This window comes from Macrobrachium rosenbergii, chromosome 10, assembly GCF_040412425.1.
Source record: "Macrobrachium rosenbergii isolate ZJJX-2024 chromosome 10, ASM4041242v1, whole genome shotgun sequence".
Lineage (NCBI taxonomy): Eukaryota > Metazoa > Arthropoda > Malacostraca > Decapoda > Palaemonidae > Macrobrachium > Macrobrachium rosenbergii.
The window spans coordinates 65,300,720-65,317,481 of record NC_089750.1 but is presented as its reverse complement, the minus strand read 5'-3'; the positions used below and the strand labels follow the sequence as shown (position 1 = coordinate 65,317,481).

Here is a 16,762-nt window from a genome sequence, read left to right as displayed (position 1 = left end):
ACATATAAGTAAATATACTACATAAATATAATCAAATAGCTACCAATAAAATAAATATAAATAATTTATAAATCATCCATCTACTTATCTTTATATATATATATATATATATATATATATATATATATATATATATATATACACCTATTCAACTTAACGTAAGTCACCGTTCCTTTAGCTTAGGCTAAACTCGTGCTAGCACGGGCTCTTGCTCCTCGGCTGGCCGTACCCCAAGGCACCGCATCCTTTCTGGCCGATAGAGATGTACTTACAAAAAAAGCTGGACAGATGGCAGCACAAACCAGAGACCACTTACAACCAGAGGTTTGCAACTATTCCTCAATATATGTAGTTACGCATCAACTTGCGAATTATAATTGCATGACATCAGTAACACTTTAACCATTACAAAAAAAGTTATTTAGAAGATATGTTGTCCAAAACAACCATGTGGAAAGAATAGCAACATAGGAATAACGTAAGTAGTTAAAGGATCCAACATAACGCACATGCTGTAAGTTTAACGTATCAGACTAAATGATGGAAGTAGCTCATTTCTCGCTATAATGTGGTTCGGATTCCACAATAAGCTGTAGGTTCCGTTGCTAAGTAACCAATTGGTTCTTAGCCACGTAAAATAAGTCTAATCCTTCGGGGCAGCCCTAGGAGAGCTGTTAATCAGCTCAGTGGTCTGGTAAAACTAAGGTATACTTAAAAGTTTTGGAAAAGATTCGTTATATTCAAGGATTTAGATTGCACAGAAAAGTTTGATGGAAATTATGTTATTGTTACTGCTGTTAGTTTAAAACCCTGCCAGTCAAATGAGAGTTTAGAACGTCATTCACACACACACACACACACACACACACACACACACACACACACACACACACACACACACACACATATATATATATATATATATATATATATATATATATATATATATATATATATATATATATATATATATATATATATAACATTTCTTAACTTAACCTAACACAAGGTACAGCACCACATGCTTCCTTACTGAGAGTAAATTACAAAAAGCTGGACAGATGGCAGCACAAACCAGAGCCCACTTACAAACAGAGGCTGTTGTAGCTATTACTTAATAAAGATGATGAAGCCTCAGTTTGCAATTTATGATTGCATTATATCAGTATTACTACAACTATCACAGTCCAAATGGTTTAGAAGAAAAGTTTTCCAAAATGTCCGAATAAAAAAAAGGGCAATACAGGAATAACTCAAGTGGTTTAAGGCTCAAAAACAATATCCATTAGTTTAACATATTAGGCCATAATTACGGAAGTAACATAATTAACTGATGTTCTGGAAAAGGATCATTGTATTTCAGGATTTGGAACGCATAGAATAGCCCGGTTAAAATTATTTTCATTATCACTGCGCTTAGGTACTCGGCCAGTCAAATGAGTTGGGAATGCTTTACACACACACACACACACACACACACACACACACACACACACATATATATATATATATATATATATATATATATATATATATATATATATTTCTTAAACTAACCTAACACAGGGTACAGTAACGGACCCTTCCAGAGCCTACCGTATGTATATTGGCTTAGAAGTTTGATCCTTCCATACCGAGGTAATATAATTACGAAACAGCTGGACAGATGGCAGCACAAACCAGAGCCTATCCACAACCAACCATTTGCAATTATTTGTAATATATAATAATAATCATTGTAATACCTCAACGTGCAATTTACAATTGCATTATAGCACAATTACTGTAAACATCACAGTCAAAATTATGTGTAAGACAATTGGCCTAAAATAACCGGATAAAACTGATAGCAACAGAAACAAAGAAGGTAGCTGCTTGCTTTCAAATACACCCATACTTGCTATAATATCAGGGTGTAATGATGGAAATATCATAATTAACGAATTTACCGGTGAAAGATGATTATGTTCAACATTTTAAGTTTTTAGACTATAATTTCACAGAAACGAACCATGAAAATTATATTCATAGCAAGCGCCCAGCCAGTCAAATGAGAGTTAACAACGCCTTGTATTGCTTGTAAATGGCCTAGTTTATTAATAACAAAGCTGGCAAGTTTAAGTTCCCTTTCAAATATACATATTTTATCTTTACCGCTCAATGAGTAATTCGAAAACTCACTATATTGGTTTATTTTTTACACGAATTATTAGTCAGTCGCTTGTAGCAATGGTTGTCCTGCAAGGTTTACCGTTTACAAGCCAGAGTAAGGTTCCGTATTTTGAGTATTCCATATCAGAATGTGTAAAGTAGATTGTATGTCCGCTTATGTCGCTGTAGGATTTTAAAGTAATGTAGGTTTGTTACGAATTAGGGCTACATATCTAGGCTAACAAGAATTATGACCTTGAATGGGAAGCCTAGCTTTAGGCCAAGTGCTGGAAATGTGCGCCCACTCAAGCCAAACAGGCGAGAGAAGCTGGACAGAAGTATTTTTTTAATTATGTCGTAGAGTAGGAATTTCGTAAATCGAGGGTGTTCTCATCCATCTAGTTGAGTTAATTCAACCAGAGCCTTTACAGTGTGTCTCGAAAGGGGGCAATAATTCCGAAGGATAGGCCTAGGCTTTGATTGCGCCGCAAATGAAATTTATGTAGAAAGTGAGACGACTTAATTCCTTGCCAACGTTCAACATTGGATAATGCTGAATGTTGGTAATTATGGCGTTTTTCAAGTGAAATAGGCTGTGGGGGCATACCATCCTCGTTAGGCTTAGGCTAGTTGTGAGTGGTAGTCAAATTGGTGAACTGCACAGTAGGCTTTGTATTTTTTGCTCGTTTTAGTATAAATCGTACCCCAGTAGGTAAATTTAAGAATTACAGGGAACCCAAGTAGCACCAAGGTTTGTTGGTAGAGAAAAACAACAATGAGGGAATTGTAAAAAAAAAAAGCGTACCCAAAATTACAAGATAATGAGGTGAAGTATAGGCCTGTGGATCAATTTGGGTAATTCTACAGAAAAGCCCCATAGGGCACCCTGTTTAGAATCAACTCCTTGTGGATGAATGTATTAGCATAAACAAAACACGGTAAATTGCTCAAATGATCTTAGGAAATTTCTCAAATTATCTCCCAGTACTCCATTTTATACAGTATACACCTTTTTCTATAATGTGAAGTAAAAAATTTATAATATTTCAATGTAGAGCTCTTCTGTAGAATTATCCTGTTTTGTAATCAGTGCAATATAGAAAAAGGAACAAGAATGTTTGGTGAGGCAATTTTGGCGTCATATCGTTACCTAATTCTCTCTGAACTAACCCTGACCTTTGCCTCCTACCTGGCATGAGGGACAAAGCCTCGGCCTAGGCTAACCGGACCAAAAGTGACACAAAGTTATTTATGGGGATACAGCCTAACCTTGCCTGCCCCAGTCTAACCTAGCCTTACCCAACATAATGGGTCATAGAAGGCCACATGTCCCTGAACACTTCAACCAACTTTCTACAATGCTTACCTCTGTTTTGTAATTAAGGTCTTGTGTGCTATGAAAAGTGAATTATTTTCGAGGGTTCCGTATGTGGTAACGATCAGTGAACTAAGATTTGCTCATCACCATTACTCAGCTTATCCAGAAATGTATTTATAGGACACTGTGGTTCAAATATAGTTGTAAGTTACTGGAAATATTTTTTTCTTAACATCAGTGGTTTTGGTGTGTTATGGAGGTCGTGTCAGGCAGACTCAAGCAGTTAATCGGATATGGGTATCAGCAAAAATACAATCACAACTAATTTATCAAGTTATAAATTACAGTATTTATAACAATCTAACATTTGGTTTCCATTATGTTACAGGAATTTGAAAACATGCATGAGCGGGAAAATAAAAATTATTTATTTTATTTTATTTTATTTTTTTCAAAGAGACATTAGACTGCATCAACTCTGTGATACACTAGTAGGAGAAGAAGCAGCACATTTGCTAATTCTACCAGTATGACCTTCAAGTGGTTACGATATGCTTACCATGGCAGGGTTCATGTCCAATCAAAAATGTGAGAAATCCCAAATCATAACTACATTACCAATGAGTACTGATAACTTGGCTGTTGTTTTGGCTGTATGGAGTTTGATGATGCAGGTGAGAAATTGATGTATTCCAGTAAATTTTTTCTGAAGTTGAAAAAGAGGACATTATTATCTATTTTGATTGGCTTTATATTGTTTACCATAATCCACACTGTAATGTGTTGTCATTAGAAGAGGAAAACATTGATATCCATTAATAATTTATGGTATGTTTCAGTACTGTAATTTTGAAGTGTAATACTGTATGGAAAACTTTGAGAATAGGAAGGAGACATATGACTCGTGAAATTAATTTATTACTTACATAACTCTATGCGTAAGAGAGTAGTCATCAATAGATTTCTTAGAAAAAATGTATCAGCTTTTTTAGATCTAATATCCTTACATTTTACTTAATACTTACTTTGCATTACAATTACTAATGTTTTCCTACAGAAGACTTATGGTGGGAAGCAAGATTTTTCATAATACGCCTAAGAAGATAGGCCCCGTAGTACTTGCTGTCAAGACGGTCATATTTTTAACAATAACAGATGTGCAAGGTACAAGGTACTGTATTTTTGTTTTTTACCATTAATCTAATAAAAAAATTTTAAATGTTTAAACATTCTTTTCATGTCAAGTTAACAGGGTTTAGTTAGCTTATCTAGAATTGATTATTATTTTAGGAGAGAGCTTAGTGACTGTTGTGGTTAATCAGGGACGTGAGAAACTTTAGAATTATTCCATGCTTTATATACCTTGACATAAATGAGTTTGATTGATTACAGGCAGTTTCCAGTTAGCGGCGGGGTTTCCATTCCCTGCCAAATGCCATTAACCAAAAATTGGCGATAATAGCATTGATAGACCACTTAACTGCACTGATAAACTGCTTACCGATGCCGATAAACAGCTCGCTGACGCCAGTAAACTGCTCACCGGTGCCAAAAATCCAGTTGACAGCGTCGCTAGGCAAGCACCATAAAATTGGATCACTGTTACCCGAAGCTGCTGGTAAGCGAGGACTGCCTGTATTGTTGGTTTGTTGCTTTACTGGGTAATTTCTGCCACACTAGCATCCAACTGTATTTAGACAAACCTCTGTGCCATTCTGTTGGATTTAGACAAATCTATCTCTCTCTCTCTGAACAGAGTTTCCAGAGTTTCCATATACCGGATTGTGAACCTCTTCGTCTGCTTTTGTCGAAATAAACCTCTCAGTATTTCCATATACTGGATTGTGAACCTCTTTGTCTGCTTTTGTCGAATTAAACCTCTCAGTACTGGGGTGGGGGTGAAAGAATAGCTGACTGCTGACTGGAACCATGCCTTCATACTAAATGGCATAGATCTCTTGGTTGTGGCTGAGCTTTCTGTGCTAGTTAGGAGCTTCAAACAGTTTTACCCTCCGTGGGCTTTGGTTTCCAAGGGGGGACATGACTGTTATCCTCCATGGCCTAACTTGGTCTCCATTTGAGCCCGTTAGACAGGCCTCGCACTAATGAAACCTTGGAAGTTGATTAGGCCTTTTCCTCTCTTCAGGATATGATTCAATATGTGCTCCAGGGTTTGCGCAGTTTCGTTCTCTGAAGCATCTGTGAAGTTGTAGATGGCAAATTTCAGCGAATACTTTGGAAGATTCTTCAGAGTCTGTTCCCCTGTGTATCCAAGCCTTGATCCTTCTCATCCTCAGACATCACCGTCACCTCCTACAGGAACTTCCTCTGGTATAGCCATTTTGTTGCATCAGTAACACTTCTGTCTATCAGATGTATGAGTGCTGATGTATTAAGAGGCAAATCATGGCCCTGATACAACCTTTATCATGAAACCATCTTGATGGTGGTAGGATGTACAGGTGCATTAACAATGAGAAGCAAGGCCTTCATCCGATGGTTAGAAATGCCAAGGTCTTTTGTCTGATGACAAATAGCCTCCTTACGAAAGTGGTTGTGGGACTAGTGAGAGACAATCTTGGCAGTGAACCAAGCCTTTGCTGAATGATACTGATCACTTGGAAACTCTCCATGGTTGTGGTTTTTTTTCCTCTCTCTTAGGAACAGTGATGGTTAATTTGAGAGGTGTGGAGCGAGAGTAGTGGTCAGGTTCAAAAATCTTCGGGCATAAATTAAACAGTCACCAATAAACTAAAGATTGATTTAGTGTTAAATTTATTTACAAAATTTACAGTCAGCACAGGTTAACTGAATTCCAAGTCAACAGTACTTCACTGAACTAACCTGCTTAACCAGTAGCTAGACTGCCTAAGAATAGTCACTCATTTCCCTTCTATTTAATTTATGATGGCCATCATTCTTACCCTAATCTAAAGGTTATTTCCTTATAATAAGAGTAGTCAAAATACTTCAGTAAGTTATCTAATATCTCAACTTGTCAGAATGTACTATAAGTTCAGTCTTAAACACTATGCTTTTAAAAAGTCCTAAGAAATTTATGTTTACCACAGTTTAAAAGCAAAATCAAAACAGTCCTGTATCACTGGCTCATATTTTCATTCAAGCCTAACACAAATATGCTTCTGCTTTAGATGCAGCATTTAGGTCACAATGATTTGCAACACTGTTGATGCTAGTGCTTACAGAGCTAAAATCGGTGTTTGTGCACCCAGTACCTGTATGTTAGCTTAAGTTCCATTAAAGCACTTGCTTTTTCCTCATTTCAAGGCTGTCCACTGCACACTGTTCCACTTCAGTAAAATCTCACTTTTTCCTCATTTCAAGCCCATCCAGTGCATGCACTTCCATTTCATTTAAAGCTTTGTCTACCACAGTAGTGAGTTAATTTAGACTGAAACATTCAAACAAGACTGCCAGTAAGTTTCACAAACAGTTTATAGCACTAAAATGCAGTCTCATAAATACAGCCAACAGTCTTGTGGTTCTATGGGCTAAGGCTTTATCTGTGTTAAATAGGCATGAGCCTAAACACCAACAACTCTCTACCATTCTCATATCAGGTATTTGCTATACTTGTTCACTGTCTAATGTCTATATGAAATGCATATTCAAAACATTGGAGCCAAACATGTTGTCAGGGTGATTCCCTCTCACCACATCAGACCTGTAGTGAGAAAGAAACCCCAATCCTAACAATAGTGAGAAGAATGACATTAAATTAAAACAAACGACAATTAAATAATTTTGAATTGTTAATAAATTAATCCGCACAACTGGCCAATAAACAGCCACTACACCATCAAGCCACGCAGGGTACAGGATTGTTTAGCATGTCCAATGCTTGGTTTGTAATATAGGCTACCAGAAGCATTTGCTTATAACAAATCAGATATGATGCTTAGAAGGCTTTCTACCAGGTAAGTTCTTTGCCTTCTCATAAACCAGTGTATTATTTGGCAAGGAACAATAGAGTAGGCCAGTTTCATCAAGCTTTAAATTTGACTAAAACAAGTCTTTCCTTTTTCAACAAGTAAATTCCTTTATTCCTGTCTTCTTCTTCTTCTTCTTCTTCTTCTTCTTCTTCTTCTTCTTCTTCTTCTTCTTCTTCTTCTTCTTCTTCTTCTTCTTCTTCTTCTTCTTCTTCTTCTTCTTCTTCTTCTTCTTCTTCTTCTTCTTCTTCTTCTTCTTCTTCTTCTTCTTCTTCTTCTTCTTCTTCTTCTTCTTCTTCTTCTTCTTCTTCTTCTTCTTCTTCTTCTTCTTCTTCTTCTTCTTCTTCTTCTTCTTCTTCTATCACTTTCCTGGCCTTCTTAGGAGGTGGTGGGGCCATACAAACAACACAAAGCACCACACACACACATGGCAAAAAAGCACCTCCAATGTTGCAAGAACACCAACAACAGCCACAAAATCATTGGAATGCATTGCAACTCAGGGTACCACACAGCAACCGTTTCACACACAACTACCAAGAAATTGTGTGGGACTGGACAAAGCAGCACTGTGCCCCAGATCCAGTGCAGTGATTTCTTTACAAGCAGCCATTGAGAGAAGGAAACTTCTCTGATGTAGTACTCATGATTACTCCCCTGTAGCGGGGTAATGCACTTTAAGTGGTGCACTGTAGGCATTACTTAAGGTTCTTTGCAGTGCCCCTTGGGCCCCTAGCTGCAACCCCTTTCATTCCTTTTACTGTACTTTGTTCATAATCTCTTTCTTTTCCATCTTACTTTCCACCCTCTCCTACCAATTGATTAATAGTGCAACTTTGAGGTTTTCCTCCTGTACAGTACACCTTTCAGACCTTTTTGCTGTCAATTTCTGTTTCACTGCTGAATGACCTTTGGCCTAGATTCTATTATGAGGGATGAATCTTACCTACTGTTAAAGTTAGCTTATATTTCCGCGTTGATAGGCGAATCGGCATTCAGACGAAAGATCGAATGGCTACCCGGATGACTGTCTAGTATACCTGTTCTGTACTAGGTGTGTCAGATGTTTAGCTCGTCAGAATTCTCTTTGTCGCCATTGTTTATAGGCACTTGTTAGTATTTTATGGCTGTTTGCTACTGTCACGGTACTGTACATTTATTTTTCCTAGGATGCCTCCATTGGAACCACTGCTAAGAACGCCAGGTTCTGTAGGAATGATTACTGTGTTAACAGGATGTTGAATTTTTAGGAGATACTTTTTACGGTGGCTGCATTGGTATGAATTGTGATCTTGAGAATAGATGTGAGGAAGTAGGGATTTTTGAAGGACTTTTTGCTTAAGAAGGGAAGTAGGTAGATTGCGAAGCAATTAGTTAGGTCAGGTTATCGACCTGTCATTTTTCCCCCTTCTCCAGGTCCTTCGTCTATAGATATCCATGCTCAGTCTAGGCTTTCCTTTGCTAATGCTTTAGTTATTACTAAGATTCCTCTTTAGCTCTGCCTTCTGCTTCCGTTTTGGTTCAGGAAAAGCGCATTGAGAACTCAGAACAGGACATAAACCTTATTTTGGTCAGTAGTACAAGGTTTGTCTGAATTGGTTAGGGAACCTGCCCAGGTCCCCCCATAGTGTGCGATCATTTTTGTGTTCCCTATAAGAGGTAGTGTCGGTGTCCTCGCCCGTCTTTAGCCCGAGCCTAGGATTGCCGTGCGACCATGAGAAGACTCCGCTGCCAGGGGACTGGGTTGGTTCTCAGGGCAGTGTGGTTCTGTGGCCTCTTGTCACCTGCCTCTCAGTTTTTCACACTTTTAGTCCTATATAATGCGTTAGCCAGTAGATCATCTTGGTAAACGTTAATCTTCGCTACATATGTGACTTCTGCCATCATCGGCACCTAGTATGAGGTGGTTAGCATCAACAGGACTAATTACTGTATATAGGTATAGACAGCTTAATTAAAAATGTGTCTGTAGCGAGTTTTACTTACTCTGATGTTATGCCAACTCAGTCGATTGTTTAACCAATCTCTTCATCTTTTGCTCATTCTAAATCGTTGTCTGTTAGCCTATTCGTTTTTCTCCATTGAAATGCACTCGTTCGTTCTGTACATGCTTGTTCTTCGGCTATCATCAGATCTCTTACTTCAGCCTCGATTAATGTTTCTCTTTCGAAACCTACTATGGTTACAGTATCTTCTGTTGTTTCCAAGCTAGATATTACTCTAGCTGTATAGCTTTCTAAGCATGTGTGACATCAGATGGGAATACTCTCAAGTCTGTTGACTCACTTTTGGATGAGGCAGGGGAGTCATTGTAAATCCTCTTTCACCTGCCTCCCAACATTTCCCATTTCTTTGGCACCTCGTTTTCTTTCGCTCAGCTGACTCATGTGGATGCAGCTGAGTCACTTCAGACTCTGTTTCCCTGTCTCCCTTTTGTCGGTCGTGGATGTAATGCACATGCTCAGCTGCTGTTGCCTCCTGTTGCCAGCTGTCTCCTCTTGTCTCCCTATAGCCGTAGAAGAGTTTGATTCAGAGGATCTCCTTCAGTTTGATCAGCGTTTGCTGGAGCGTTGCGCTTTGATGTATTCTCATTTAGTTGAGGAAGGAAGCCACATAGAGTATAGTCTTGCTCGTTTTAGAGTATTTAGGCGCCCTTTAAGTATTTGGAGTAGAGAACCCAAGCTTTCTCTTTCAATTAGAGCACATTTCGTAAGTTTTCTCATATTCGGGCGCAGAAAGCTCCCTTTAGGTCTACCGGGGCATGTTTTCTGGTGTTTTATGAAGTCACGGAGAACCGCCTCTTGCAATACAGCCGCTTAGTCAGCGCTTAAACCGTTTGCAGTAGAAGATTTGGTTTTCTTTGCTCTTTCCTGTGAAGAGATGTAATCGAGACTGACGAGCGCTTTGGACATGTGTAAATGGAGTCTCAATTTAGATTATTGACGTTTTTATCTTTTAGTGAACTTTTGCACAGTACATTGCCTCTTCTGTGCATCAGCTTAGAGAGGTTGAGACCCCAGCTTCATGTGTGTTTTTGGCTCCAGCTTGGGGAGTTTGTGAAGCCAGCTTTAAAGGTTTTTGGTGTCAGCAGGAGTTTAGCAAGGAAGAGTGTTACTTTTTAACTCATTTCTGATGCTGCAGTCTAATGTTCTCATGCTTATACTAACTCGGTTTGGAAGAAATGAGAACACTTATGCTCATATCTGTAGTAAAGGGTTATCCTGCACAGGTTAAGGCGATAAGGGAGGATATATTGGTGCAAGTCTTATTTTATACCTTTCAGAGGATAAGTTCAGCCCTCAGGTCCTGGTAGATGACCAATTGCAGGCCTCCTGGCATGCTTGGAAAGACTTAGGAGCAGAAGTATATCTTAGTTTAACCAGACCACTGAGCTGATTAAGAGCTCTCCTAGGGCTGGCCCGAAGGATTAGATTTATTTTTACGTGGCTAAGAACCAATTGGTTACCTAGCAACGGGACCTACAGCTTATTGTGGAATCCGAACCACATTATAGCGAGAAATGAATTTCTATCACCAAAACCTTACGTGGTGGAGGCAGTGAATGAGAGTTATAATTCCTTTTAAGTTTTCCTCCACTGGTTTAGAGTCCCATAGCTGCTCCTTGTCTTCTCCAGCAGAAGTCTCTCATTCATTAGGAGGCTGTAAATTAGAGAGAATGAAATGGAGATTTTTAAGCATCTGACTTACCTGGTAGTTATATATATAGCTTAAGTCCCTGACGTCACGGCAGAATTTCAAAACTCGCGGCAATCGCCGATCGGTAGTCAGGTGAACCACCTGTGCGCCCTCTACCCAGGTACCTGGAACCATTCCAGCTATTCCTCAGATCTTCCCTGCCGCCATGCCGGTAACATCGTTGGAATTTCGCTCGTAGCCCGTGTTTTTCGCAGCTTATTTTGGTGAAGTACACTTTGGCTATGGCTTTCGCTCGTTTTTAGATTTGTCTTTGGAATTTTCTTCTACATGTCTGACTCTTCATCGAGTGGATCCCCACTCAATATGTGTGAAGTGTAGGGGTAAGAGTTGTGAGTTGGATGATATATGTGATGAATGTTTGGGTCTATATGAACTGGAATGGATTGATTATAGTCGGTATGTGAGAAAGCTTGAAAGGGACCGGCTCAGAAGAGCCAAGAGTACTATGTCTCGCTCTTCTGGGGATAACCAGGGAATAGTTAATTCTTTGCCCCTTGCTAACTACCCTATTGATCCTTCTCCCGTAGTGGTAGTCTCTGAACCCCCTACTGAAACAGGTAAGGACCCAACACTTAAAGGTATGATGGCTGCCATTCAGGCCCTGGGCCAACAGGTAAAATCCCTCACAGAAGACAGGGATAATATGTGATCGACAATGAGAGATCTAAAAAATACAAGTGTTAATGCTCCTAGTCCAAGACCTCTTCCAAGCTCACCAACCCCTGTGAGAAGGAATGTTGACAGACGAAGGGAGGCGAGAGGCTTTAGCTACCGAGCAGTCGTCCCCTCGAGCGTACCTGTTGACGCTTCCCAGGACGCTCGCCCTCGCCATAGGAAAGGCGAGGTTAAAGTTTTTTCGTCCTCGTGGGAAGACGCAGTTCCCAGACGGGGCTGGCATCGTACGTCCGAGTCAAGACCCCTCAAGAGGAAACTTTCTTCTGTGGAGCGGTGTCGGGAAGTGACGCTTCCTACTCCAGGTTATAGCCATTGGAGCAGTCCAGAGCGTTCCCCTCTTAGCTCTGACGATAGCTCTCCGGTGAAAAGCAGACGTATATTGTTGCACGGGCGGCTGTCTGCTTCCGCTGAAGACGAAATGAGATAGGAAGCGTCCCCGGAACGTCATTTCCAACATCACAACGTAGAGAAAAAATTAGTAGCTGACATTGCGGCTCCCCCTGTCGAACCTCAACAGCAGGAAGCTCCGCAAATCAGTTTAATTCAAGATATGCAACAGAAACTCTCTTCCCTGATACAAGTCTTGCAGCCTGCAGAAAAGACAGATACAGATTTTCGTCCACCGTTCGTTGTACGTCAGTCCGAGGAAGCTTTTGACCGATGTCGCACAGGCGACCAGTTCTCAAGTGACCTCAAGGTTTGGCGGGACAGCGAACGTCAGAAGTCTGGACGCCAGGACGTCAGGCGTCATGAGGTTGGACGCCAAGACGTTAAGCTTCAAGAAGATGAACGCCAGGACGTCGAGTGTCATGAGGCTGGACGCCAAGATGTTAAACTTCAAGAAGATGGACGCCAAGACGCCAGGCGTCAAGAGATTGGACGCCAGGACGCCAGGTGTCAAGAAGTTGGACGCCAGGACGTCAAGTGTCATGAGGCTGGACGCCTAGACGTTAAGCTTCAAGAAGATGGACGCCAAGACGCCAGGCGTCAAGAGACTGGACGCCAGGACGCCGAGCGTCAGGATGATATTTTGAAAGACGTCGCTACTTCGGTCTTCGGACAATCGGAAGAAGAGAATGATGATATCCTGCATTCTCCTGTGGATCCTATTGAAGAGATTTCCGACGAAGACAATATTAAAGGCCATCAACTTTCATCAGACTTGAAAAGACTTATGAAGCTATTTTCGGAAGTTTTTCCAGAGAACTTTATCCCGACTGCTCCTCGTTCCCCACCTTCAGAATTTACTCTTGGGAAGGCTTCTAAGAGGGCAGCATTTACGAAGATGGTGTTTTCCTGCTCGCCCAAGAGAGAGCCTAAAATTATGAATGAGCGGATGCTTTCGAAGAAGGAACAAGGAAAGACAGCCTTTGCTTTTCCTCCAGCCAAACTAGCTTCAAGGTCTAGCGTTTGGTATCAAACTGGAGAATCGTTCGGCTTCGGAATACCTGCCTCTTCCCAGGGAGACTTCTCGAATCTTGTTGACTCTTCTCGTCGAGTGGCCATGGGGACAACGAAGTTTTGTTGGTCAACATCAGAGTTGGACCACCTCCTCAAAGGAATTTTTAGGGCCTTTGAGGTCTTTAATTTTCTGGACTGGACCCTGGGAGCTTTAGGAAGAAAGATGGAATTATTCAACACGACTGACACCGAGGAACTCGTATATCTGATGTCGTGTATGGATAAAGGACTCAGAGATGGTGCCAACGAATTATCTGCGCTTTTCTCAGCGGGAATCCTGAAGAAAAGGGCCCATCTTTGCTCTTTCTTGGCTAATGGGGTCACGTCCAGTCAAAAATCAGAACTGATTTATGCCCCCTTTTTTCCTCTCACCTCTTCCCTCAAGATTTAGTAAAAGAGGTCTCTTCATCCTTGGCCCAGAAAACCACGCAAGATCTGATATCTAAAACAGCAAGAAAAGAGGCTTCTGTGTTTCAGGTGTCTCAGCCCCCTTTCGTGGTCGGCCCTCCGGTAGAGGTTCCTCTAGGACGGGTAGAAGAACGACATAGAGAAGAGGCTCTAGACAGAGAAGAAGCAGGACCTGACTATCTTCTCCTGCAGGCAGCGATAGGTGCCAGACTGTCCAACTTCTGGCAGGTGTGGGAGAAAAGAGGAGCGGACCTTTGGTCCATTCAACTGCTCAAGGATGGGTACAAAATCCCTTTCCTAAGAAAGCGTCCTTTGGCAGACAAATCGATAGATCTGTCACCCAGATACAGCGATGAATCCAAGGCACAGGCAATTCAATAGCAAGTATCTATATTATTGCAGAAGAACGCAATAGAGAGAGTACGAAATCTGGATTCACCAAGGTTTTTTTTTTACAACCTATTTTTCCTGGTTCCCAAGAGCTCGGGGGGGTGGAGACCAGTACTGGACGTGAGTGCCCTCAACGTCTTTGTACAATAGACGAAGTTCACCATGGAGACAACGAAATCAGTGTTAGCAGCAGTCAGACAACACGACTGGATGGTTTCCTTGGATCTTCAGGATGCATATTTCACATCCCTATCCACCCGGGCTCTAAGAAATACCTGAGATTCGTCTTCAAGGAAGAGGTGTTCTAGTTTTGGGCTCTTTGCTTCGGCCTAAGCACTGCGCCCCAAATATTCACGAGACTGATGTCAAATGTAGCGGGAATGCTGCACACGAGAGACATCAGGGCCTCTCTGTATCTGGACGACTGGCTCCTCAGAGCTCCTTCCTTCAATCGCTGTCTGGAGGATCTTCAAACGACAATCTGTTTATCAGAGAAACTAGGAGTTCTGGTAAACAGACAGAAGTCACAACTAACCCCATCCCAAGAGATCCTGTACCTTGGGATGAGGATTCAGTCTCGGGATTTTCAGGCTTTTCTGTCACCATCAAGGATGGAACAGGCCTTGGTAAAACTACAGTACAGGATTTTCTGGGGAGGACGTGCTCAGCGAGAGAATGGATGAGTCGGCTGGGGACTCTTTCCTCACTAGAACAGTTTGTTTCCTTAGGAAGACTAAACCTTCGCCCACTTCAATTCCACCTCAATCGGTATTGGAGCAGAGAAGAGGGGTTAGAGACAGAGTGTATCCCCATTTCAGAGACGATGAAACAATGCCTTCAGTGGTGGAACGACCCCGTCAAGCTTCAGGAAGGCCTTTCATTAAAACAGAGGAACCCAGACCTAGTGTTGTTCTCCGACGCGTCGGACTCGGGGTAGGGAGCAACACTGGGAAAGATGGAGGTATCGGGATCCTGGACCAGAGGGCAAGAGAAGCTCCACATAAATCAAAAGGAGCTGACTGCAATCTTTTAGCCCTCAAAGAGTTCGAGCACTCAGTTCAGGACAAAGTCGTGCAGGTCAATTCCGACAACACGACGGCGTTGGCCTACATCAACAAGCAAGGCAGAACCCACTCCAGGTCGTTGTATGAGACGTCGAGGAAACTCCTTCTCTGGGCGAAAGAGAAGAATGTGATTTTATTGACACGATTCATTCAAGGGGAAAGGAATGTGAGAGCAGACAGTCTGAGCAGGAAAGGTCAAGTCCTGGCAACAGAATGAACTATTCATCAAGACGTCTGCAAAGATTTGTGGCGATTTGGGGATGTCCATGCATAGACCTCTTCGCCACAGCACAAACGAAGAGGATGGAGACGTACTGTTCTCCCGTACCAGATCCCGAGGCAACGTACATAGATGCGTTCCTCTTAGATTGGTCCAGTCTAGATGTTTACGCTTTTCCCCCGTTCAAGATTATAAACAAAGTTATTCAGAAGTTCGTGTCCCACGAGAGCACCAGGATGACTCTAGTTGTCCCCTTTTGGCCGACAAGAGAATGGTTCACAGAGGTGCGGGAATGGATGGTGGACACACTGAGAAGTCTGCCTCTAAGACCAGATCTACTCAAACAACCCCATTTGAAAAGGTATCACCAAAACCTCCAAGGTCTACAGCTGACTGCCTTCAGACTATCGAAAAACTCGCAAGAGCTAGAGGTTTTTTGAAGGAGGCAGCTAGAGCGATCGCAAGAGCAAGGAGGTCATCTACCATCAAGGTGTACCAATCCAAGTGGGATATTTTTAGAGGATGGTGTAAGGACAACTCCGTTTCCTCTTCCAGTACCTCTGGGACCCAGATAGCGGATTTGCTTCTTTATCTTAAGAGGAGACGTAACTTTTCAGCCTCGACTATTAAGGGATACAGGAGCATGTTGGCATCTGTCTTCAGACACAGAAACTTGGATTGCCTGCCAATAAAGATCTCCAAGATCTTCTCAGATCATTCGAGACCACTAAGGAGAAAAGGCAGAACTCACCAGCGTGGAACCTAGACGTGGTTCTAAAGTTTCTCATGTCTGATAGGTTCGAACCTTTGCGAGAGATTTCGTTTAAAGATCTCACCATGAAGACTCTGTTTTTGGTTAGTTTAGCAACAGCGAAAAGAGTCAGTGAAGTACATGCCTTCAATAAAACTGTCGGTTTTAGGAACGGCAAAGCTATCTGCTCTCTAAACTGAGGTTTTTAGCTAAGAATGAACGTCCTTCACAACCCTGGCCCAAGGCATTCGAGATTACGAATCTGGCAGATATCGCAGGTGAGGAGTTAGAGAGAGTCCTGTGTCCGGTAAGAGCTCTGAGATCTTACCTGCAAAGGACGAAAGATTTACGAGGCAAGTCAGAGCCGCTTTGGTGTTCAGTTAAGAAGCCCTCTCTGCCAATGTCAGAAAATGCGTTATCCTTTTTCATAAGACAGTTGATAAGGGAAGCTCATTCGGAAGGTAGTGAGGCGGACCTCAGGCTTCTAAAGGTTAAAACCCATGAGGTCAGGGCAGTTGCAACCTCTGTAACCTTTAGACAGAATAGGTCCCTACAAAGTATCATGGACTCTACCTTCTGGAGAAGCAAGTCAGTGTTTGCCTCACACTACTTGAAGCAAGTATGGACGCTTTTTGACAACTGCTATACGCTGGGACT

The 16,762-nt window shown here is 41.7% G+C and overlaps 1 long non-coding RNA gene across 3 annotated transcripts in view; it reads left to right on the top strand.

Annotated features, from left to right (window-relative positions):
* Positions 1 to 2,151: 2,151 nt before the first annotated feature.
* Positions 2,152 to 16,762, top strand: part of LOC136842728 (uncharacterized) — a 30,047-nt gene continuing 15,436 nt past the window's right edge. The window contains exons 1-4 of one of the 3 annotated variants that reach the window (XR_010854331.1): positions 2,152 to 2,266; positions 3,927 to 4,143; positions 4,527 to 4,640; positions 4,862 to 5,087. This is a non-coding gene — a long non-coding RNA (uncharacterized lncRNA). The remainder of the gene's footprint in view (positions 2,267 to 3,926; positions 4,144 to 4,526; positions 4,641 to 4,861; positions 5,088 to 16,762) is intronic. The other 2 variants (XR_010854333.1, XR_010854332.1) reach the window with 2 other exon arrangements.